The following is a 24,787-nucleotide window of genomic DNA, read 5'->3' as shown; positions in this document are numbered from 1 at the left end:
CCAAGCGAAGTGGCATAAATGGTCAAAGGCACAACTATTTGTAAGAGGCAAAGCTGACCTGAATCACATATTAGGCCTCCGGATGTCCATTCTTTCCTATGTCTATGGCTGTTATGTACTGAAGTTCTCACCCTGGGCCAGCAGGGGGATACTATAGATAGTTCAGGTCCACATATGCAAATAAGGGATCGAAAGTGACGTTCAATGATTGGATAGTTACAGAAAGTTGTTACAGTAACGTTGTACTGGAGCTCTATATAAGCAGGCTGGCGGAACCCTTCAGTTCAGTGCTGTTCTGGCCTGTGAATAAACAAGAGCTGTTTGGAGAATCGCTGTGTCGTCTGATATGTTCACCCACAACTTAACAATGGCGGATTTCTTGATTCCATTTATAATCAGCTCTAATCACCAAGCATTGGAGAAGGTAACGGTCTTGTTTAATTTAAACACACACACACACACACACACACACACACACACACACACTTTAAATTTATTTTAAAACACAGCAAATTTAACATGTACAACTAAAATTATCCATTCTGATCCCCTGCCATTCAAAAATGCTTTCCAAGTCTTTTCTGCAATGCTTTTAGGAACAAGATTTAAAGATGAAGCAATATAATCAGCTTTCTTTCTTGGGGAAAATGTTTAAATACTCTTATTTAAAGGATATCACAGCATGCCCGATACATCACAATTATTGGAAAAAGGAAATTGATCCACCTTAAAGCTCGCCAAGAACATTGCAACACAAATACATCACATGGTTTGAGGTACAGCAAAAAACTAGCTATGTTATTTGCTGCTTGAACTTATGTATATTTACTCAAAAATTCACAGAGTTCAATGGGACTTATTCCCAAGTAAATATGCACAAGACACATGCAAATATATATTCAGAGGTAGCTTCCAGATGTTTTGGAATATTCCCATCATTCCCAGCATGGTCATTGGTCAGGATTGATGGGATTTGTAATCCACAATATCTGGAGGATAGAATTAAGATTTCCCTAACAACTTGTATAGCTGCTTAACTACAACGGTGTTGAATCTTAGGCATTTTTAAATGGAAGTAAATCCCACAAAGTTCAGTGAAGTCCAATTCAATTCAATTACGCTTACACCCAAGTAAATAGGATTAGGATTGCCGCCTTAGTCCTGATTCAAAAGGCATAAGAGGCAGGCAAATGACGATATAAAAAGCCGCATATTAATTACATGAAGAGGATGTACAGATGGTACACAACACCAGTGCAGTTGGGGAAAATGTACAAAACTAGTTCAAATATATGCTGGAAGTGTAAGGAAAAGGAGGGGACATTTTATCATATGTGGTGGGATTGTAAGGTAATTAAAAAATTTGGGGAAATGATATACAACAAATTGAAGAAAATGTTCCATTTAACATTTGTTTAAAAACCCGAAGCATTTTTATTAGGGATTGCAGGGAAAGGTCTGCCAAAAAAGCTGAAAAACATCTTCATGTATGCGACAACGGCTGCGAGAGTTCTGGTAGCACAAGGATAGAAGACCGAAGAAACCCCAACCAAAGAATCATGGCAAGAAAAATTGATGGACTATGCAGAACTGGCAAAACTGACATACAAGCTACGGGACAAGGATAACTGTGACTTTAAAGAAGAATGGGAACCCTTTACAAAGTATTTGAAGATACAACAAAGCAAACTGGACTCCTTGGCTGGTTTTGAATAAACATTCACAAACTTTTTCTTGATAATAATCAGCTAAATAGTTTGAGGATTTATACAACTGTGTAACATGCAGAAAACAGCATTTTTAGAGAAATCAAAGACTGGAACTGAGGGAAGTTGGGGGGTGGGGATGGGTGGGTTCTGTGTGGGGAGGGAGGAAAAATGGGGTGGGAATAAGGGTGATATGTTTCTGGATAATATGTTTTGTTTTAATTTTGAATAAAAGTTATTTTATATATATAAAAAAAGCCGCATACTGGTAAGCAGTGAGACCTAGAAAGGAGAAAAAAATAGAAATATGGAATTGGAAAGTCCAATCTCTGGTAGTGCAGGAACCTCTTGCCCAATGTGGGGCTCAATGTGGCACTCAAACCCACAACCCTGCGATTGAGAGTCTCATGCTCTACTGACTGAGCTATCCCAGCAGTACAAGTAAATTGAAACCAAAAGATAAAAAAATGTTGTGGAATACAGATAATTATATGCAGCAAAAGGAGCAGCTGGTACGTTCATGTCTGTTATCTGATATGAAAACTCCATTGTGTGTTGCTATTTTCTTTCTGTTTACTGAAGCAGGAAATGATAGTAATTTTCTGATTATAAGGCATATATAGCCAAGCTGTATTGATATTGCTTTTGGGAGTGGGGAGTGGGAATCCCTTATTTTTTACAAAAAAGAAAAAGAAAAAACCCTAAGAAATTCATAGGGATTAGTTTTCAGAAAAAAATTCAAGCTTGTATTTACAGTATACAGATTTTTAAAATCCCTATTAAACTGAAGGTTTTATAGCTTTGATATTTCACACTTTGATAAGATTATACAAAAGGCAGGAGCAATTTTAAAATGAAGTTGGAGTGTTGTTCTCTTTAATTCCCAAATGCAGTGGGAATTAAACATTTTTCTATTCTGCTTTCTGTGCATAAGAACTTACCCTCTGGAAATGTATTTTTAAACTCCAGCTTGAAACAGCCAGACCCTGATTTGTAATGTGTCGTGAATTTTTTTACACATTTAAAAGTGAGGCTCCCTTTCTAAAGCCACATTATAGCTGCGAAAGCATTACTTAGGACTTCCACTGAAAAAAGAAAATCACAAAAAAAAACCGAACTGCCATGCTGAAAACGCTGGTGTTGTTAACCAAGTGCAAATGTCAGTAATTTTAAATCCCCTTGGCCTAATTATATATAACGGAGATCGCCAACTGGAAGCTTAAGGCCGTATAATTTCAGAGAATTTGAAAATGATCCCTCGTCTCCTCACCAAATTTAATCAGGCTGTGGTGAAAGAAAAACAATAATCTCATTCGGCCTTACTTTAGAAGAAATTGCTTCTAAAGTTGTGAAAGCCAAAAGATACTCCACACTTTAATATGATATCTCTTAGGGAAGGGGAGTAAAAGTGGAGACTCCATTTTGTGCCGCCATATTTTTTTATGCTGCCTTCTCTTGCCAAGTCCTAGGAGGCATTATTATTATTATTATTATTATTATTATTATTATTATTATTGTTATTATTATTATTATTATTATTATTATTATTATTATTATTGGAATGGGAGACAAAGGATGAGCAAGTAAAATCCCCAATGATACATTGGGCAGTAGACATTGGTCATAATATAGACATGGAAGAATGGGAATGACTGTGGAATTTACAGCATGTTATGCAGAGTCGTTCGCAACTAGACTTAACTGTCAGGGGTCCTTTACCTGTTTATGTTTATAAGGGACGTGGCTGGCACTGTGGTGTAAACTACTGAGCCTTGGGCTTGCAGATTGGAAGGTCGGCTGTTCAAATCCCCATGACGGGGTGAGCTCCCATTGTTTGGTCCCAGCTCCTGCCAACCTAGCAGTTCGAAAGCACGTCAAAGTGCAAGTAGATAAATAGGTACCACTCCGGCGGGAAGGTAAACGGCATTTCCATGTGCTGCTCTGGTTTCACCAGTAGCAGCTTAGTTATGCTGACTACATGACCCGGAAAAACTGTCTGTGGACAAACGTCGCCTCCCTTGGCCAGGAAAGCGAGATGAGCACCGCAACCCCAGAGTCGTTCGCAACTGGACTTAACTGTCAGAGGTCCTTTACCTTTTTTACCTTTATGGTCTAAGAGAAAATGATATGAAAATGATATATTGATGGCATCTAACACCAAGTAAATTGGCAAAAAATGTATAAATCTAAATCAAATAAGTGTTGGAAATGTAAAGAGAAAGAAAGTTCTTTTTATCATATGTGGTGGTCTTGTAGTAAGATTAAGGCTTACTGGGAAAGTATATATAATGAAATGAAAAGGATGTTTAAAATAACCTTTGTAAAAAAAACAGCAACCAAAAGCTTTTCTTTTGGGAATTATAGGGACAGAACTACCTAAATTGTATAGAAACTGATTCATGTATGCTACTACAGTGGCAAGAATGTTACTTGACCAAAAATGGAAAAAAGCAGAAGTCCCAGAAAAGGAAGAATGGATACAAAAACTGATGGAATATGAAGAAATGGCGAAACCAGAAAAATAAGAAATCAAGATTACAAACTTTTTATAAAAGAATGGAAACGGTTTATTGAATATTAACAGATAAACTGTAAACAGTTAAGAACATTGGCAGGATTGTTGTAATAACCTGCAGTTTCATAAGAATATATATTTAGCGTAGATGAATAAATCAGCAAATTAAGTTAATTTAGATATGCAGAAGATATTAAAAATAAATTTAAGGAACTGCAGAAAGAGGGGGAAGGAAGTCAAGCTTTGAAATGTCAAAATGATTGTAAAATTAATAAAATGTGTAGCTTGGAAGGTATAAATCTATTTTTTTTAAAATGAGGCATGCAAGGTGCTGCTTCCCCAGTGGCGTAGCGTGGGTTGTCAGCACCCGGGGCAAGGCAAGTAATGTGCACCCCTAACCCATGGATTTGCGCCCCCTAACCCGTGGATTTGCGCCCCCTAACCCCCAGATGTTGCACCCGGTGCGGCCGGCCCCCCCTGCACCCCCCCACGCTACGCCACTGTACTTCCCACCTGGCATAGGAAGGAGTGTGTGGTGGGTGTGGTGTGCCCCGGGTATCATCACGTTTTTGAATCATGGCCCTGACTGATAAGCCTGTATTACAATGTCTCATTGTATGTAAGAGGAGGGAATCTAAATGTGCAATAAAATACATTTCTGGCCCACTCTCTGGGACATTGTGTCTGCTGAGAATGTTGACCATTCACAATATACAAATTACAGTGGTATCTCGGGTTAAGTACTTAATTCGTTCCGGAGGTCCGTTCTTAACCTGAAACTGTTCTTAACCTGAAGCACCACTTTACCTAATGGGGCCTCTTGCTGCTGCCGTGCCGCCAGAGCCCGATTTCTGTTCTTATCCTGAAGCAAAGTTCTTAACCTGAAGCACTATTTCTGGGTTAGCAGAGTGTGTAACCTGAAGCATATGTAACCTGAAGCGTATGTAACCCGAGGTACCACTGTACTCTTACGAAGCTGCAGGTTATTACAAAAATCTGGCCAATGTTTTTGTTTGCAATTTATTTGTAAATATTCAATAAACCATTGCCATTATTTTATAAAAAGTTTGCATTCTTGATTTCTTATTTTTCTGGTTCCGCCATTTCTTCATATTCCATCAGTTTTTGTATCCATTCTTCCTTTGCTGGGACTTCTGCTTCTTTCCATTTTTGGACAAGTAACATTCTTGCCAGTGTAGTCACCTACATGAATAAGTTTCTATACAGTTTAGGTAGTTCTGTCCCTATAATTCCCAAGAGAAAGGCTTCTGGGTTGTCGTTTTACAAATGTTATTTTGAACACCACCGGAGCACGATTTCTGTTCTCATCCTGAAGCAAAGTTCTTAATCCGAGGTACTATTTCTGGGTTAGCGGAGTCTGTAACCTGAAGCGTATGTAACCTGAAGCGTATGTAACCTGAGGTACCACTGTACCGCAAAAATATTATTTCAAAATCAATTTGTGCACTAGAACTTCCAAGTGCCCCTATTTTCCAGCGATAGTGCTGGATTTACAGAAGCCGTCCCGGTTTTTGATTTGATACCAGAATGTCCCACTTTTCCTTAGGACTATTTTCATTGGATAAATGTTGGAGTTATGCAACTCCTGAGCCAAGGAGAAAAGTAGCTATGCAACCTTTAGAAGACATCTTAGGCAGCCCTCTATAGGGAAGTTTTTTAATGTTTAATGTTTTATTATGTTTTTATATATGTTGGAAGCTTCCCAGAGTGGCTGGGGCAATCCAGTCAGATGAGCAGGGCATAAACAATAAAGTTTTTGTTTCTGTTGTTGTTGAATAGGACATCCCTATTTTCATCACAGAATTGTTGGAGAGTATGTTATACATATGGGACGCGGGTGGTGCTTTGGGTTAAACCACTGAGCCTCGGAATTGCCGATCAGAAGGTTGGCGGTTCGAATCCCCATGACGGGGTGAGCTCCCATTGCTCGGTCCCTGCTCCTGCCAACCTAGCAGTTCTAAAGCATGCCAAAGTGCAAGTAGATAAATAGGTACCACACCAGCGGGAAGGTAAACGGCGCTGTTCTGGTTCGCCAGAAGCAGCTTAGTCATGCTGGCCACATGACCCGGAAGCTGTAGGCCGGCTCCCTCGGCCAATAAAGTGAGATGAGCGCCGCAACCCCAGAGTTGGGCACGACTTGGCCTAATGGTCAGGGGTCCCTTTATCTTTATACCTTTATGTTATACACACTAAATTAAAATGTGCGCTTCCAAGCAGATTTTTGTCAGAGGTTTTGCAAATGCTGTCACAAAGAGGAATAGTTAGTCTATGGTATTGGTTCTCCTGTGCAGTTTCTGAGCCACATGTTTGGGGAATCACAGCTTATTTGTCCGATGCTTCCTTTAAAATGGTTCATAGACTCTTCTTCACGACGTAAAACAGAGTGCAGCCTGCTCAGGGCCAGTGAAATCAATGCTCGGGTCTTTTTTGTGGCTCTCAAATGTAGACCAAAAATGATAAATTAGCTGCATTCAGCACATATCATCGGAAGCAGTTCCCAAGAAGAAAGAAAGAAAGACCCATTGTGGAGAAATCTCTGTCTAGGTAGGTCTTGTATTTTGTCCACACAAAGCCATTTTAGCGCTATCATGATAATCTAATTTTCTTCTTCCCCAGATAGCACCAAACAGTATCCCACTGTTCCCTGCTGGAAACTAAATATTATGTTTTCAAGGGGAAGGCATTCTTCAGTCAAGTTCAACTAAGAATCTCACAAGGGAGCTGTCTCTATTGTCCAATCCATTTATGAGCCAGAATCAGTAAATAAAGAAATCAAACTACATCTGTCCTGTAACTTTGGAGGTCACCAAGCAATTCGAGCAGCCATAAGTCACCAGCCTAATGGAATTTCGCATCTCCTTAATTCAGAGCTTTGGGACACATTAGCTAGCATCATTCACCCGAATGTTCGATATGAGGACATTCCCACGAAAAGGATTGCAATGTATGTTTTTCATTCTACTTGGCATACATTTGCAATATATCTTCTTCAAGTTGGGAGATATAAACCCTTTGCTTCATTGAGAAATATATTCTTGCTGGATATGATAACATGCGAGAGGAATGATTAAGGAAATCATGGCAGGAGTGCTTTAGATGCTGCGCAGCATCTGAAAGTGATATAAGTCTTTGCCCAGGGGACTTTCAGTCGATCGTAAAGGGACACAATAAAAAAATAAGATGTGGAAAAGAGCAATGTACCCTTTTCTGAATGTAGCTCTATACTTTACCCTCTTTCTCTCATTGGGAATACTTTCTGTTCCCCTGTGCTGTGGCCACGTTAGTTTGCCCCAGTTTTGCAATTTCTTACAGGTTCAGGCAAATATTTGAGAATTCAAGGGTTGCTTTAGAACAGTCAAGATTGCTCAACCTTCACTTTTCTACCTAATCCATTGGGGTCCTGCATGGGTTTCTGAGGCACTGAGGGCAGAACTTCACTAATCGAGATGGTGTAATTGCTGCAGGAACCTCGTATGGTTTACATTCTTTGGTTTGAAGCAAACACTACATAAGAATTTCGTGTGTTTTTTTAAAGACCAGACTGGATCAGGCCTCTCTAGCCCAGCATCCTGCTCTCACAGTGGCCAATAGGATACCAATGGGAAGCTTATGAGCAGAATGTATCAGCAACAGCACTTTCACATCCTGTGATTCCTCGCAGCTAGCAGACCGAGGCATATGACTTCTGAGAGTGGACGCAGAGCATAACATTGATGGCTAGTACCATATTTTTCGCTCCATAAGACACACTCTTTTCCTCCTAAAAAGTAAGGGGAAATGTCTGTGCGTCTTATGGAGTGAATGTGTGGTCGATCGCTGGCTCCCTTTCCGCCCCGCCCCCTTGCCCAGGCCTCCATTGTCGAAGGTTTTGCAGAAGGAGACTGTTTGTTTCCCCAGCGACATGTGACTGGCTGATTAGATTATCTGTCTGGATACTGTAGAAACAGCCCCCTTTCCTTTCCTGAAGAAGCTGAAGAACTGTGAGTTGAACCCCATAAAACCAGGATTTTTCCCTTTGCAAAGTAAGCTCAACAACTTTGAGCTGATCATCAAAAAGGGGGCTTTTCCCCTTTGCAAAATAAGCTGCACAACTGTGAGCTGAACCCCCCCCCCCAAATGGGGCTTTCTCCCTTTCCTCCTCTAAAAACTAGGTGCATCTTATGGTCAGGTGCGTCTTATAGCGCGAAAAATATGGTACATCATTCGTAAATGGCATTTAAAATGCACCAAAGGAGCAGAAAATACTTTTTATGTATGAGACAACAGCCACACGGATGCTTCTAGCCCAGAGATGGAAAGAAGAAAGAGTCCCTACCAGAGAGGAATGGCAAACTTAGCTGATGAACTATGCCAAAATGGCAAAACTGACCAGAAAGCTCAGGAACCAAGAAGACAAAAACTTCAGGAAAGAATGGGGGAAATTCATAATTTATTTAGGAGACCACTATAAGCAGATGAGAACATTAGCAGGATTTAAATCACACTTGCAATGTAACAAATACGGTGGATAATATGGATAGATATAAAACATAGATTATGATATAATACACAGTTGAAAACATTGACATAAGGACCCACCGAGGGGATGGGGGAAGTTGCGAGATTCAGAGAAATCTCTGTACATATATGGAAATGTATTTGGTTTTTCCTATAAATCTATATTTGAAAAATCAAATAAAAACGATCACACACACACACAATGCACCTTAATCAATATGCACATACCTGTAAACGGTTGAAAGAAGCCCGATAAATGAACGAATCTGCAGGGTTTGCCAACCCCTCTGGAGCAGTATCTTTCTTGGTCGGACTAGACCAAGTGCAAGAATATGGGTTGTATAGCTGAACTCTCTCGCCACACCAGAAGCACTAGGGGTCCATATCCCCAGGCTGCCCCATCTGTACAGGCTAAGGCTATGGATGGATGAGTTGGAAAGAAGGAATGGGGACATACCTGAGGACTTCCCCTTTAAGGCCTTCCATCCCTCAAGTAAGTGGGGGCACCTAGGAGGGACAGTGTGGCCCTTAAATCCACTAGATGGCTGTGTTAGATTAACACCAACGGTGTTGTTTTTGGGTGAGCCAGAGGAGTGATGGCCCTGGGCACATTTGAGGGGTGCATTTTGCTCCTCGGTGCACTGCCAGCCCCGTGCTGCTGCACCCCGGCCTGCCCATGGCCCTCGGCGCGCACAACAGGCATACCCCCAAACAGCACATTGCCGCACTGCTTTGCAATGCTGCAGGGCTGCAACAGCGAGGATGACCTCATGTCTTTGGGCCCATGCCTGTTGTGTCCACCAAGAGCTGCGGGCAGGCAGAGGCACAGAGCGGCCCCGCTTGGCTCCAGTGGGCGGTGGGAGGGTCTCTTCAGCGATGTTGGTGGCAAAGTCTGGGCATGGGCTCCGTTCGCCCTCCATGCCATACCCCCCGGCACCTGCTCCACCTTGGCGAGCCCCTGCCCCAGGCACCAGCTGATCCACACTAAACGTTGAAAACAGTATCATACTATTATAAACAGCCATGGCTTCCACTCAGGAATCCTGGGAACTGCTGTCTCTTTAGGGTGCTGAGAGTTGTTAGGAGACCGCAATCCCTGGTGTCCCCTAGAAGAGCGATTGACTGTGAAACCACTCTGTGTAGGAAATAGAGGGTCTCCTAACAGCTCTCAGCACCCTTAACAAACTACAGCTGCCAGGATTTTCTGGAGGGAGCCATGACTGTTTAAAGTGGTCTGATACAGTTTTAGAGATCTGGTGCAGCTGAGGGTCTAAGCTACAACCAAAAGCTCTTCTCCCTGTACTGTTTTGTGAGGTGCTCCTTGTTGGTAGCGGGTGGCGCTGTGGGTTAAACCACAGAGCTTAGGACTTGCCCATCAGAAGGTTGACTGTTCGAATCCCCGCAACGGGGTGAGCTCCCATTGCTCAGTCCCTGCTCCTGCCAACCTAGCAGTTCGAAAGCACGTCAAAGTGCAAGTAGATAAATAGGTACCGCTCCAGCGGGAAGGTAAACGGCGTTTCCGTGCGCTGCTCTGGTTTTCCAGAAGCGGCTTAGTCATTCTGGCCACATGGCCCGGAAGCTGTAAGCCAGCTCCCTTGGCCAATAAAGCGATAAACCCCAGAGTCGGCCACGACTGGACCTAATGGTCAGGAGTCCCATGAACTTTACCTTGTTGGTAGCAGAACTGGCAGAAAGAGAGGAGTCAGAAGAAACAGCTCTGCTGCAAGGAAGCACCTTAATCAATATGCACATATCTGCAAACGGTTGAAGCATTGCAGCAGGTGTGGGAATTTTTTTCCCCCACCTGGTGTTGGTAACTACAACTTCCAGGGGACACGGGTGGTACTGTGGTCTAAACCACTGAGCCTCTTGGACTTGTTGATCAGAAGGTCAAGGGTTCAAATCCCCGTGACAGGGTGAGCTCCCGTTGCTCTGTCCCAGCTCCTGCCAACCTAGCAGTTCAAAAGCACACCAGTGCAAGTAGATAAACAGGTACCACTGTGGTGGGAAGCTAAATGACATTTCCGTGCGCTCTGACTTCCGTCACTATCTCCTGTTGCACCAGAAGTGGTTTAGTTATGCTGGCCACATGACCCAGAAAGCTGTCTGTGGCCAACACTGGCTCCCACGACCTGAAAAGTGAGATGAGCGTGGCAACCCCATAGTCACCTTTGACGGGACTTAACCATCCAGGGGTCCTTTACCATTGGATGTGCTTGCTGGTAGTTCAACAAGTATTTCAACATTTGGTTCTCGCCTTATAAATATACTTGTGACTCTCTTCCATTTGGCAGCCATTAATATCATCCCTTAAAATAAACTGAAGTGGCTACAGGTTTGCACTAGCCTTAAATGTTCATGATAACTCCCAAAGCCTTAAATTTATCATGATGCAGAAAGAGGACGGATGGTGAAAAGGAAGAGCAAGCAGCCACAAAAGCTGCACCAAAAAATGGTAAGATTCATGGGAAACATAGCTGTTTATGCGGTTTTACAATGGATTATAATCTATTCTTGCACAAACTATCTTTTGTTGCCATTTAAGTGACTAAGTGCAGGCATTCTTTGCATAACAGTCCCATTAATAATAACTGTAAATCTGCAGCTTTTTAGACTAATTCATCATCGTGATCCTGCGGCAGGCTGGTTTGTGTTAATCCTGTTTACTGTGGAAGTCTTGCCATTTAAAAGTACTCTGGTTCCAGTATATAAATCACTTGGATCTAAGAATTAGGGCTCCATATTTATTTTTAGATAAAGTGCATATATAAGATTAACAGCACGCTAATGTTTTAGCTGCAATGGAATTGGAAAGTTCAATCACGATTCCCCACTTGCAGTTGTTTTATCCAGTTGGGCTACAGAACCAGTCTGCCATGTGAAGGTGACTGGGGTCAGTTGCCCCAGCTAAGAACAGCAATCCTCTGTGGTGTTATCTGAAGAAGGAAATATGTGGCACGAAACTGTCCCTTCTCTAAAGGTGCAGTTTAAGAGTGAATGGCCTGGAAGGCGGCCAATAGGTTCTTGGCCATAGTTATATTTGCTAAGCAAATCCCCCTGCCTGAGTTGTTTGTTTCTCCATATTGCAGCCCAGGGTATGAATCTGCAAAACGTTAGGGTAAAGGTAAAGGGACCCCTGGCCTGCTGAAGTACATCAAATAGGAACACCCCCCTTAGTCACCGCTAAGGGGCATGTCTTAGGCCCTCACCTCCCCAGGCTTTGGACAGGGCCATGCCCCACGGAATCCTTTAACAGACTACCCTTCAATATGTGGGGCAGGTGATGGCGCTACCTCCCCTCTTCCACCTACAGAACAATACCAATGCCTAACTGCCAGTACCCAGAAAGTTGTGACGATTTGCTACGAGGTAGGCGAAAACCAAGTGGCTGGTGCCAATTTGCCAAGTGGAAAAATTCCTACCAGGCCCCAACTACTCAGGTCCATAGCAAGGTCAAAGAACGAAAACCTTATAGGGTGGGAGAACAGGAACAGCTGGCAGGCAGCAAAGAGGGAGATCCCCGGCCGCGTCCTGCCTATATAGGGCAGGCCACGCCCCCGAGCCAGCCAATTGGCTGGCTAGGGGGTGATGCAGCCAGCAATCCCCCAATTGTGCGGGGCTGACCTCCGCCCGCCACGCCGTGAAGCCCGCAACCCCACCTCCTTTTTGGCAGAAGTGGCTTTAACGATATTTGGAATTCATTTTTATAAATACTGTAGTAGGTTAATGTACACAATTTTTTGTTGTTGTTTTGTTTTCCACATGGGTGCGATTCCCTCCCCCCTCCCCTTTTTGCATCTTTTCTTACTCTGTGCACTTGTTATCTTTAAATAAAGAATAATAAAACCCCCAAAAGTCCAGAATCCTTTTTGAAGAGTGCTGTATTAACACGACAGAGTCCCCCAACCCCCATTCGATTATACAGTTTGACCCATATAGAACTTAAGATCAGCTTTTACAACAATGTACCACCATAGCATGCTTACAAGGCAGTCATTCCTTCTGGACACAGTGGGTCTTACTTCTGAGTAAACATGCCTAGGTGTGCACTTTAAAGAACTGTCAATGTCAATCAGCAATGAGTTACATCATAATGTAACAGCTATTATATTGGAAGTTATTTTATTGCATTCTAAAGCAGGCATTCACCGTCAAATAGTAATAGAAATTCAGCGTCCTTGCCACCTGCTGTGAGTTGCCAAACTAATCAGCACCCACGATGCACCTCTCTGGCACAGGCAAAAATTTTTTTTAGAAATCACTGAGCAGAAAAAGGAAGGCGGGAGACTATAGTCCTGTAAATATCCCCAGGGCTGAAGTCTTTTGAATAATTCGTCTAGCACATGCCTGGTGAAATGGATTGCCCTAACCATTTCTGCTATCAGTTTCCTAATCAGGAATCTGTTATTCATAGAGATGAATTTCCAATCAACATTACTCCAGATAAAGAATCTCCGGTGCTACAGCGAAATTCTCGCTTTATATTCTGCTTCAGTGCCAAGCCGGCGCTGAAAGAGAGTCAGCTATTAAATAAGTAAAGTTCCCAAAAGGCAAGTAAATAAAAGCACCGTTTATTTCAACCATTTGTTAAGGAAGGAAGGATTCTAGAATATAGACCTTGGGGCACAATCCACCCAACAAGTTCAGTGCACAAGCAAAACACTGAAATGAACTGGAGCTGGCAAGAGCACCATAGGCCTCTCCTATTTTATTGTGACACATCTCCCATTCATTTCAATGGCACCTGCCTGGGAGAAGTTCCTGCAGTGGATTGTGCCCATTGGGATTCTTAACAGTAAATCAAGAAACCACAGCATGTCGTCATTCTGTGCTGCAGTTGCCAAACGCTTTGGGGTGGCTAGGTGCAAGTTCCCTGACAGTGCTGGTTGTCAGGGAACTGCCATCGGAGCCAGAGGCGGAGGGAAGGCTCCAGAGGGATGCCGGAGAGGGTCCCAGTAGGGAGAGAGGCAGCCCATCTGCTGGGGAAGGAAATCAGCGTAACACCGGTGGAGAAGGGGGCCAGATGGGGGAATCGGAGAGGAGGCTCCAGGACTCTTCGCCGGAGACCAGCGGGGAGAGCACGGGTCTTCCACTGCCCACACCCTCCCTGCGCAGAAGACTTCCGCGCAGGGAGAGTAGGAGGAGACTTGGCGTCAAATAACTTCTTTGCTGGAAGAGGTTCAAGAAATGCCCACTGACGGATTCTGCCAGCGACTGAGACAGCCACAGGTGTGAGGCTGACCAGACAGAAAGGGTTCAACCAGGTAACCTAGCCAGGAGTGGCAGCAACTTACGCACGAGCAACCCCTAGAACCATTACAGCTGGCTAATACACAATTCCTTTGGGGCGTTTCAGAAGATAATTTTAAATCCTTTGTGGCCAAGTGCTAAATTTAAAAAGTATTGGAGAGTCGTGATTGCTGTGATTCATAAGGTTATAGAATATACTGGTCCAAAATCAAATGTAAGTGTTTGCAAATCTTGCTACAACTGCAAAGTTGGCCATTTAAAGGAAAAAAATAGATGGAGACTTTCCAAACCAAAATCAAAAGTAGGAGTAATTACAAAACTTGCTATAACTGTATTTGGGCACACAATGTCCAAGCAGGCATTCCCAAAGTTTAAACGGGCAGCCCACTTTTGGGGAGAAATCAGGACTATTCAGGAGGGTGAAGTAGGTTGCCCAAGGTGGTAGATTTATGGGAATAATTAAACACCATCAAATGATCAATTAGTTTATTGTATTTTTATCACAATGAGAACGACTCCGATTCAATTTTCTACCAGAGGCACCAAAATTTCTGGAAAATACTACTTCATTGTCAGTCTTCACAAATTCTAACAAAGTTTCTTTTCATTTAACCACTTCCGCTGCCTCTCAAATCCACAAGGGCCAGCCATTAACCATTAGAGAGATTTCCACAACTTTGCTACATCAATTTCAAAAGCGGTTTAAAGATTGCAGGCTAATTCTTTTAACTCCTGTTTTCAAAGCGGTCCTTTGAGATCTGCAGGATTAACGCACGACAACAAAATAATCTTTGGATTATTCTTTATTTTTCAAAGATGATTTTCTACACTGCATGTTTATGCTTCTTCCTCCTGTTAGCAAATACTCTCCAGCTGTAATGTCCAGTCTTGGCCCTAGCTGTGCTTGTTGCAGACAGTGTGTCTGCTCCGTCTGCTGGCTGCAGGTGATAATGCAAGTGGAATGCTCTCCTTCTACCTGGTGGGGCTCTGCATTCATTATATATTAAAAAAAGCCCCTAAGGAAAAGGTAATTTTTTAAAATGGTCATTAAAGAAACAACACATCCAAAGAATATGACATCTTGTGATTTTCAGCTTTTTAAACGGAACATTTCTCGCGTAATCTAAAAAGCCAGATAGATTGCTGAGAAGTGAGTACTGATTAGGGCATATGGTTTTAGTACCTCTCCCTATCACTAGGAAAAAAAGCAATAAATTAGAAATTTGTCAAATTTTGTGGGTTGAAGAATTCTGTTGGTGCAGAATTTATTTACCCTGACACAGGATCATACATATCGAAGTGCAATTTTCATTATTTTCAATTTAAAAATTCGGGGGGGGGGGTTTAATTTCAACTGAGCCAAGGCTAAGATCATAGAATCACAGATTTGTAGAGTTGGAAGGGACCCTGAGGATCATCTAGTCCAACCCCCCCTGTGATGCAGATGTCCCATTCAAGGATCATGCCTGCAGCCTTGGTGTGATCAGCACCACCCTCTAACCAATAGAACTATCCATTCTGTGATGCAGATCTAACTTTTGGCCAGTCCAAGAGCCAGGGATGGGGAACGTCCAGCCCACAAGCCAACCCTGATCCTGCCAGACCTCCCCACTTGGCCTGCAAGCCATCCCTGCCTACTCTACATGTGAAGTCAAACTGGAGTTTCAAAGAGCAGCACAGGATGGTTTGGAAGCTCTTTTGCAAGCGGCCCCACCCTGCTTTTTCAGCCCCTGGATTTTAAAGAGCATGCACAGCTGTTTGAAATGGGGTTTTCAAACAGCCCATGCCACACGTTCAAATCCACACAATAAAAGTGCAGCATCACCTTGACAGCACAGTAATGTCAGCTAATAGGCTGGTGGGTGATCCAACTCACCTGTCAAATTTGGCCGGCGGGGGTGGGAGATTGGGATCTGCCCCACTTGGGCCAGAAAAAGTTCCCTAGGCCCTCCCTAAGAGTTTGGGCTTGGCCAGTGCAGTGCCATTTTTTTTAATAAAAAAGAAGAAGCCTTTCCCCCCCCCCCTCATTTAACAGGACGTCTCTGTGCTGTCAGGCTTTTGGTATTGATTTGTCCTGCCCTCCGAGCTGGGCTTACTCAGGAGGAATTCCTATTGTGCTTGGTGGGACTTTGTTCTGCTTGTCTGCTGTTCAAATCAAATCTTCACTTAGCCAAGGGCCATGCTCAAACCATACAACAGTACAGTAAAAACAAAAATAAAAGGTACAAGCTTAAAAATTATAACAGATATAACAATCTGTGATGCAATATTCATTGCAATATCCAGTGCCATTTGCGACAATAATAATAAAAGCACTGATTCGCAACAGGGGAAAAAAAATCCTACTTACCGTATTTTTCGCCCTATAGGACGCACTTTTCCGCCTCCAAAAATGAAGGTGAAATCTCTGTGCGTCCTATGGGGCAAATGCAGGCTTTCGCTGAAGCTTGGAGAGCGAGAGGGGTCGGTGCGCACCGACGCCTCTCGCTCTCCAGGCTTCAGGAAGCTATCAGCAAGCCTGAAGCAGAGCGCCCTGCGCTTCGGGCAGACATTGGGCAGCCCCACAAGCTCGGGGGACAGCGGGGAGGCGGAGCGCCGCCATCCCGCTGTTCCCCGACCTGGTTCGGATTCCCCGACCTGGTTTGGGGGGGAATAAAGGGGGGGAATTTCCTTTATTTCCCCCCCCAAAAAAAACCCCTAGGTGCGTCCTATGGGACGAAAAATACGGTATTTAACATTCAACCCGGCACTGTAACAAGACTTGTCAACCTCTTAGTATCGGACAGTCTTCATCCATTCATTATTATGTTTGCAGTCAGTCATATGGGATCAGGCCCATTCCTGTTTAATAGACTATATTGGAAGTAGAAAACGAACAAGTTATAGAGTTAAAAAATAGGAGCCTAAGGACAGGTGCATCCTTAAGAAGGTGGAGTGCCTGGCAGTTAATTGCACTGTGTGACTGTCATCTTCATCTCTCTCTTGTCCCTCTTCTTCATGGGACCTCCAGGAATAAGACTGTATATAAATTCAAATAATAATAATAATAAATAATAATAATAATAATAATAATAGTGGCTACAGATCCTTCTCCTGCTCCCTGGCTTACTTTTTGGTGGCGAGCCTTGCTAGGGAGGTGGGTCTGTTGGTTGTTATTGTCAGGAGTTCAGCCTACACTCGAGTAGGACCCTGGCAGAGACACATGCCTAACTGGCATGTTCCCTCCCTCCTGGCTGATCATCCCGGAGCTTCAAAAGCTTTCTTCCGCCCAAACATCACAGCGACCGATGCCAACAGACACTGGCACACTTAGGGATCCGCAGAGTCTGCGCATTTCGCGTGACAGACCTCAGCAATTCAGCATTTCGGCTAATCTACTTTATTTACATATAAACACACACAGAGCACTGCAACATCGCTCCCTCTCTCTCTAGCATCAGACAGCAAAGAGAAAAAGAAACAATAGTCCCACTTCACGGAACACAGTAACACAAACATCCTGTCTCCGTCACTTCCCACTCTGTGGAGTCAAAACATATACCGTCATGTGATAGACAACAATCCCATGACTGCAGTCATAGAGCAGGAATTCTAACAGTTAGACCCAACCCCCAGGGGTCCCATTGGGGAGCATATAAGCCCTGCCTCACATTATCGATCACATGACATGGCACCCCCCCCCTTTGAATGGCAATGCCCATTAACTTGGGGGAGGCGGCCCCCTCAAATATTTTATTGGGGGCCCAAGGGACCTTGGCCCCTAGGAGTTGGCTCCTATGCCCCCCTCCAACACAGGACCCCAAGCCCCAAACCCATCCCTCACCCAGTCCTTTTTGTCTATATACAATTGGTATTGTTGATCTCCTACTGTGCTTGAAAGACCTATATATTATGAGCCTCTGAAGGCCATCCTTCCTTAATGCATGACGCAACACAATCTGCGAAGATGCCCAGTAGATGCATATAACTGTCGTGAGAATCAGAAGATTATGTGCAATGTCTTTAGACAAAAAGGTTGTTTTAAACAACAGCATCTTGCATTTCAAAACAGCGGCAAAGGCAAATATCGGTTTAAGCAAAATATTGGAAGGGAAGTGAAATATTGGAAGGCAAGTAAAAGTTCCATCCACTGGGGAATGGAATGGTAAAAGTTTGGTTTGTGGTGGGGATGAATACAATTTCCATTATGGTTGATTTGTATAAGCAATTTAAATGAACTTTATTCATCTGTTAAAGAGTGGAAACCGTTTAAAGGATACTGTCAGTCTAGATTCCCCTATGACAATGATAAATGAACAAGGCTTGATGTTGTTATAAGTTTATCTGCCTCCCAAGGACAATTTATAAACAGAATTAGAAGTTGTCAGTAGTCAAAGAGAACTTGTTTAGACTGGTTTGCTGCTTGTGTAAGTGTACATGCTTATAACTAATAATAATAATATACCCTGTCCATCTGACTGGGTCTCCCTAGACACTCTTAAGAATGTCATTTTACATATACTTTCAAAATATAGTAAAAAAAATGTTGAAAACTCTCCCAACTTGCGTTAAAAACGTACAACTTTTATGAAAAATAAAACACAAAGAGTTGAAACCAGGTTTAATCACACTCGAAGTATGCTCCTTGAAAACGCCCTGGTTTAATTTGGTTTACTCTGAATACAATTAAATATGGACCCAAAACAATTAGGGTGTTGTTGTTTTTTAATGGCTTTCGAACATTCCTACAGCTTCTTAAGCTGCTACAGCAAAGTGGGAGAGGAGGACTGTTGTTTTAGAAACAAGAGCCCCAAGCCCCCTTGGCCATACAGTGGTACCTCGGGTTACAGAGGCTTCAGGTTACGGACTCCGCTAACCCAGAAATAGTACCTTGGGTTAAGAACTTTGCTTCAGGATGAGAACAGAAATTGCGCAGCGGTGGTGCAGTGGCAGTGGGATGCCCCATTGGCTAAAGTGGTGCTTCAGGTTAAGAACAGTTTCAGGTTAAGAACGGACCTCTGGAACGAATTAAGTACTTAACCCAAGGTACCACTGTATAGATCTAGTTGCAACTTTTGGGGGGGATTTAAACCTGAAGCGAATTGTACACTCGAGAACTAATGCCCCAGATCCACACCCTATTTTCAAAGCACATCCAACACACATTCAAAGCACATGCAGCACACATTCCTCAAGGAATTTTCTGGGAAATGCCGTTTGTTAAGGGTGCTAGGGATGATTGCAATGTGAAGGGGAAACTACAATTCCCAGGATTCTTTAGGGAACATTATGTGCTTTAATTGTATGTTGAATGTACTTTACATTTACGACGTGGATCTGCCAATCTCTGCAGGACCAAGGAGAGGAAAGGCAATAAAACCAAAACAGAGAGGTTGGTGATACACCACAGATATCTGTTCCACTGCAGATATGCGTAAAGGAAGCTTTCTTTCTATGCATTTAGGATTGATTGCTTTCCTTGCAAGAAGCCTGCCCCAATCATTTTTTTTCATTTCCTTTTTAATCCTATATTTGGAAAAGTCAAATTTCAAATTCTTAAGAATCCAAGGTTAAGAGCACCTGGGTCAATAGGTAGAAAATATATGTTGATAAGCAGTTGCAAACAGCTCAGACCTGGGCATGTTTTCTCAAATACAATTTCCACCAAATTCAAGAGTGGTTTTTTTTTACCCGCAATGTATTTGTATAGGATCATAGCCCACACGAGCACAGTGTCTTTGTGGCAATTTTTAGATTCTGTCTCACTAGAAAAGTGACACAGCTCAGCGTGGGAGGTCTCCCAAAAAGAAGTTCGAGTTTCTTTGCTGGTGCTCACCACTTTTGACAGTCATTAAATTTCTCAGGCTTGCTGGCTAACATCTAAACAATGACCGTCCAACATCCTCGCAGCTGAAATCTGCAAGTAATTTCGACAACGGACTCGGTGGCAGAAGAAGTTAACACAGGGATGAAGATATAATTGCTTGAGTCAGGGAGGAATTGAAACCCCAAGACAAATGGCATCTCCATTCTCTCACTCACTATTCAAATAAATTATCTGAGGCCACACACGGGCTTCCAGAAATAGCACTGCAAAATATAGAAATACATTGCCTTAGTTTGCGAGGCACCGAGAAAGAAAGGTGATTGCCTGAAACAAATGATTACCGTACTTTTCACTCCATAAGACGCATCTGCCCATAAGACACACCTAGCTTTTAGAGGAAAACAAGAAAAAAAATATTCTGAACGAAACAGTGGATGTATGATTTTTGTGGTTCATGCTGTGGCTACAGACATGTGATCTGATGGTGAATTTGGGGTGACCCAATGCAAAAATCCTGAGGATCCATGTGGATCCGTGCTTTGTAACCACATTTTTGCACCATTACAGCCCCAGGAAACAGTGGATGCGTGATTTATTTTGGTGCAGGCTGTAGCCATGGACATGCTATGTGATCTGATGATGAATTTGGGGTGACCCAATGTAAAAATCCTGAGGGTCCAGGGGCTTTTACCTCCCCCCTCCCAGGCAGCCTCTGCTAGTGTCCCTTATCTCTCTTCCGATCCCACCGATCAGCTGTTTCCTTTCAACACTCCCTTCCCTCTTGTTTGCCTTAGTGTCTTTTCCTTAGCCGGAGCAGTTTTTTGCTCCTCCTTTTCTTGTAATTTCTCTCCTCATTGCTTTAGTCTTCCTGTCCCCCCCCTTGCAAGTTTGCTGTCTTTACCTCCCCACTCCCAGGCAGCCTCCTTTAACAATAGTGTCCCTTATCTCTCTCCCCAATCGGCAAACGATCAGCGGCTTTGTTTCAACACCCACTTTCCTCTTTCAGAAAAAAAAGCATGATCTGCCTTTTGCCCCTGGGCAATTCGGCTCCAGGGACCACACATTCGCTCCGTAAGACGCACAGACATTTCTCCTTACTTTTTAGGAAGAAAAAGTGCATCTTATGGAGTGAAAAATACAGTATATGACAATTTCCCTTCATTTCACCTCTCCTTTTGAGATGATTCTTTGTTTTCATGTGAGACTGTCAATTCTGTTGACTGCATTATGGACACGGCTCATAATTCTATTGCTTGGATGTGTTTTGAAATGGTTTACTAATCACCTATGTTTATATAAATATTGTAGCAATATTTTGAACCAACTGTAGTTTCTGGATCATCTCAAGAAGTAATCTTGTAAAGAGGCAGGTTCCCAAACTTATTTAGCCTACCCCACCCCCTTTTCAGAAAACGTTTTTACTAAGTCCCCGCCCCCTGACACACTGGAAATCTACCTTCTTTAAGCAAAGAAAGAAAGATGCAGTGACAAATTTGCATTCTTTCATGTTTCTATATTTCTACCGACGTCCTCCAACATAGCAAAGGAAGATGATGTTGTCAATAAGACACCTTGAAGTTGGAAATTCTACAATTACCTCTTAAAATCAGCCGTGATAACATTTGCATTACACACAGAAAATTAGGATAAGAAAGGAAAATATTAAAATAAAAATCATGAACATCAAAAAATAATCCCAATGAGAAGGATGAGCCTGGTGCACTGCTATCAATTTATCAATTTTTGTCAGCAGCATTCTTAAATCAGCATGATTAGCTATCTGCAGTCGATTTCTTTTTTTAGTTAACAGATTTGTGACCGCACTGAACCTACGATCCACTAAATACGATGAAGGAAATGCAATTAAAAACTTTTGTACTATAACCCGTTGTCAGAGCTGCCTCCAGGTCCCAGCTCACAGAGGACCAACGCTAGCCGGTAGTAATGTGCAAAAGTCTTTATTGAGGTTCAGTTTCCATTTACAAGCCGCAGCGTGCAGCCCTACGTCTAGACGCTAGATCGGCGAAGCCCCGTCTGAGTCTCCACCCCCTGTACACCAGTTTAAGACCCTAGCCTTACTCCACCTTTTCCGTTGCTTCTTTCTCCTCTGGGTCCTTCTGCCCCCCGGTGTCTCCTCCTTCCTGGACTCTTCTGACGCTGACCCCCCTGACTACTGCCCCTCCTTTCGGCGGGCTTTAGGACCTGGCTCCCTACCCGGGCTACCCACTGTGCCGCTTGCCTGTACATTTGAACTTGGCGCGCGCGCCCAGCTTCCAACCTTCCTCTCGACCGTTTCCTCGCTCTCCGATGGAGGCGTGGTCAATCCTGACTCATCTCCTCCCGCTGGCGGTGAGCAGCCTGATCCCGATGCCTGGGACTCCTCCTCCCTACTGCTCTTTGGTGGGGAAGCTGGTCCCGATTTCCAGCTGCTGCTCTCTGAGTCCCCTCTGGTCCCTTCTCCCTGGGGTGTCCCCCTTGCTCTGACCATGGGAGCCCCTTTCTGTGAGTCTTCCGATTCGCTGGACAGACTCAGAGACCTCGGACCACTGTCATCGCTTACATTCCCTTCGGATTCCTCCCCTTCGCTCTCCATTTCCTCCCTTTCCTGTGCCTCTGCTCCTGAGCCCCTAACACCCGTAATCCAGGATAAAGTGCAGGTATCTGCTATTGCAGCCAGAACTCATTTGTTCTTACTTCTATCAGTTCTTCTTGTAAATTTTGAGATTCTTCTGTGTTCATACTTGAAAAAGGGTGCAAAACCAAATCGGGCATGTTCATTTTAAGCATATCTTCAAATCATTGGCAGAAGTCAGAATGGAGAGCCTTCAAGTGCTGACAACAGGCAAGCAAGCCTTCATCATATTTGCCATCTTGTTTGGTAAATGCAGCTATTTATTGGGGAGCTTGAATGTAAAGGTTCAGGTGATGCCCTGAAATGGCTACATTTGCATTTTTATGCAGCTCCTGCTAGTGAGGTGACACACTAGAATAAGTAGACGATACAAAATGTGCAAAACCCAAAACCTTCCTTTCTGAAGAGTGGCTTGTATTCTCCAAAATCTAGTAAGAAGCGTCTCCACCCCCACCGTTCAGCCCGGTCACTGAGAAGCAGCTATGAGGGCATTCTGGTGGTTCCCTCATTGCGAGAAGTGAGGTTACAGGGAACCAGGCGGAGGGCCTTCTCGGTAGTGGCACCCTCCCAGCAGATGTCAAACAGACAAACAGCTATGTGATTTTTAAAAGACACCTGAAGGCTGCTTTGTTCAGGGAAGTTTTAAGAGTTTGAAGTCATGTTTTTTTTTTACTTATTTTACTTAATTGTGTTTTTACTTATTTTTTTGTTGGGAGCCGCCCAGAATGACTGAGGCAATCCAGTCAGATGGGTGGCATATAAGCAAACTATTATTATTATTATTATTATTATTATTATTGAAAATGGGGAAGAAGTGTCGTTTGATATGTTCACCCACAACTTAACAACTTTTATGTTGGCTGAGTTTCATGATCAGAATACAGTTGTACCTTGGTTGTTGAACGCCCTGGAACTCGTACATTTTAGCTCCCGAACGCCGCAAACCTGGAAGGGATTGTTCCAGTTTGCAAACATTATTTTGGAATCCGAACGTCCGACGGGGCTTCCACAGCTTCTGATTGGCTGCAGATGCTTCCTGCTGCAGATGCTTCCTGCAGCCAATCAGAAGCCGCGATTTGGTTTTTGAACAACAACAGACTTCCAAAATGGGTTCCATTCGACTTCCACGGACTGTTTTCTTTTCTTAATTTACATTTATATCCCTCCTTTACTGTGTAATATTGTATTTTAATATTAATGTCGTAAGCTAGCCCGGGACTTTAGGGTGAAGGGCAGGTAATAAATTGATGAAACACCCCCTCCCTTGTTAAGAAATTCAAAAACTACCTAGACTGTGTGAAATCAGCAAAGCTAACAGCTAAAATACGGGAACCTAACAGTGGTTATGGTTATTTTGTGGAGGAATGGGAGCCTTTTTCAGACTGTTGAAGGAAATATTATAGTATGATGAATTAGTGGGCAGGATTTGAACTATGAGCAGCAGAAGGAATTGAGAATTATTGTATTATTGCAATGAAGTAAGAGAGGGAAGACAGGAAGCAGCCAGAGGGAGAATAAAAAAAACACCAAGGGAAATGGGCCGACCAAACAAAAGAAAAATCTATTTATTGGAATGTATATATGATTTTTTTGGGAAAATTTAATAAAATATAACTGGAGGTGGGGATATAAAACTACCATCCTATCCATGCTTACTTGGGAGTAAGTTGCATTGTATTTAGCGGGACTCGCCTCCAGCTAAGGATGGAAAATCATAGAATTGTACAGTTGGAGGGGACATCTGAAGGCAGCCCTGTTTAGGCAAGCTTTTAATGTTTGATGTTTTATCGTGTTTTTAATATTCTGTTGGGAGCTGCCCTGAGTAGCTGGGGAAACCCAGCCAGATCGGCGGGATATAAATGATTATTATTATTATGTCCAATCCCTTGCAATGCAGGAATCCTAAGGTTGCTTGGTCAGTTAAAATCCCTTTGCTGCTGTTCCAATAACAGCCATAACTTCCTCTTTAAGCAGGCCTTTGCTTGGTTTGATTGCCATCCTATGCCCTTTCAAAATGTGTGTTGTTTTATGGGAAGTTGTTTTAATTTTGATTATGGATCTTGTGGTTTTATATTTTGATTTTATTCTGTAAACCGCCCTGAGACCTGTGGGTATAGGGAGGCATATAAATTGATTATTATTATTAATAATAATATATTACTAATATAATTGATAGTATATATATATAACATATTATATATATTAACATAATAATATATATTGACAATATAAATATAGTTAAAATTATTCATGCGGCTAATAGGAGCTTGCCTTTTGTATAATAATAATAATAATAATAATAATAATAATAATAATAATAATAGCAGCAAAGGCAAGCTCTCATTCGCAGCGCGGGTAAA

At 42.9% G+C, this 24,787-nt stretch overlaps 1 long non-coding RNA gene across 1 annotated transcript; it reads left to right on the top strand.

Moving 5' to 3' along the window:
• The first annotated feature begins 2,123 nt into the window (after positions 1 to 2,123).
• Positions 2,124 to 4,512, top strand: LOC309379670. The gene is made up of 2 exons (XR_014172581.1): positions 2,124 to 2,218; positions 4,071 to 4,512. It is a non-coding gene; the product is annotated as an uncharacterized lncRNA (long non-coding RNA).
• The last annotated feature ends 20,275 nt before the right edge of the window (positions 4,513 to 24,787 follow it).

Source organism: Podarcis melisellensis, assembly GCF_964234715.1.
Source record: "Podarcis melisellensis genome assembly, chromosome: 10".
NCBI lineage: Eukaryota > Metazoa > Chordata > Lepidosauria > Squamata > Lacertidae > Podarcis > Podarcis melisellensis.
The sequence above is the reverse complement of the archived record's forward strand: the minus strand, read 5'-3'. Positions and strand labels throughout refer to the sequence as shown.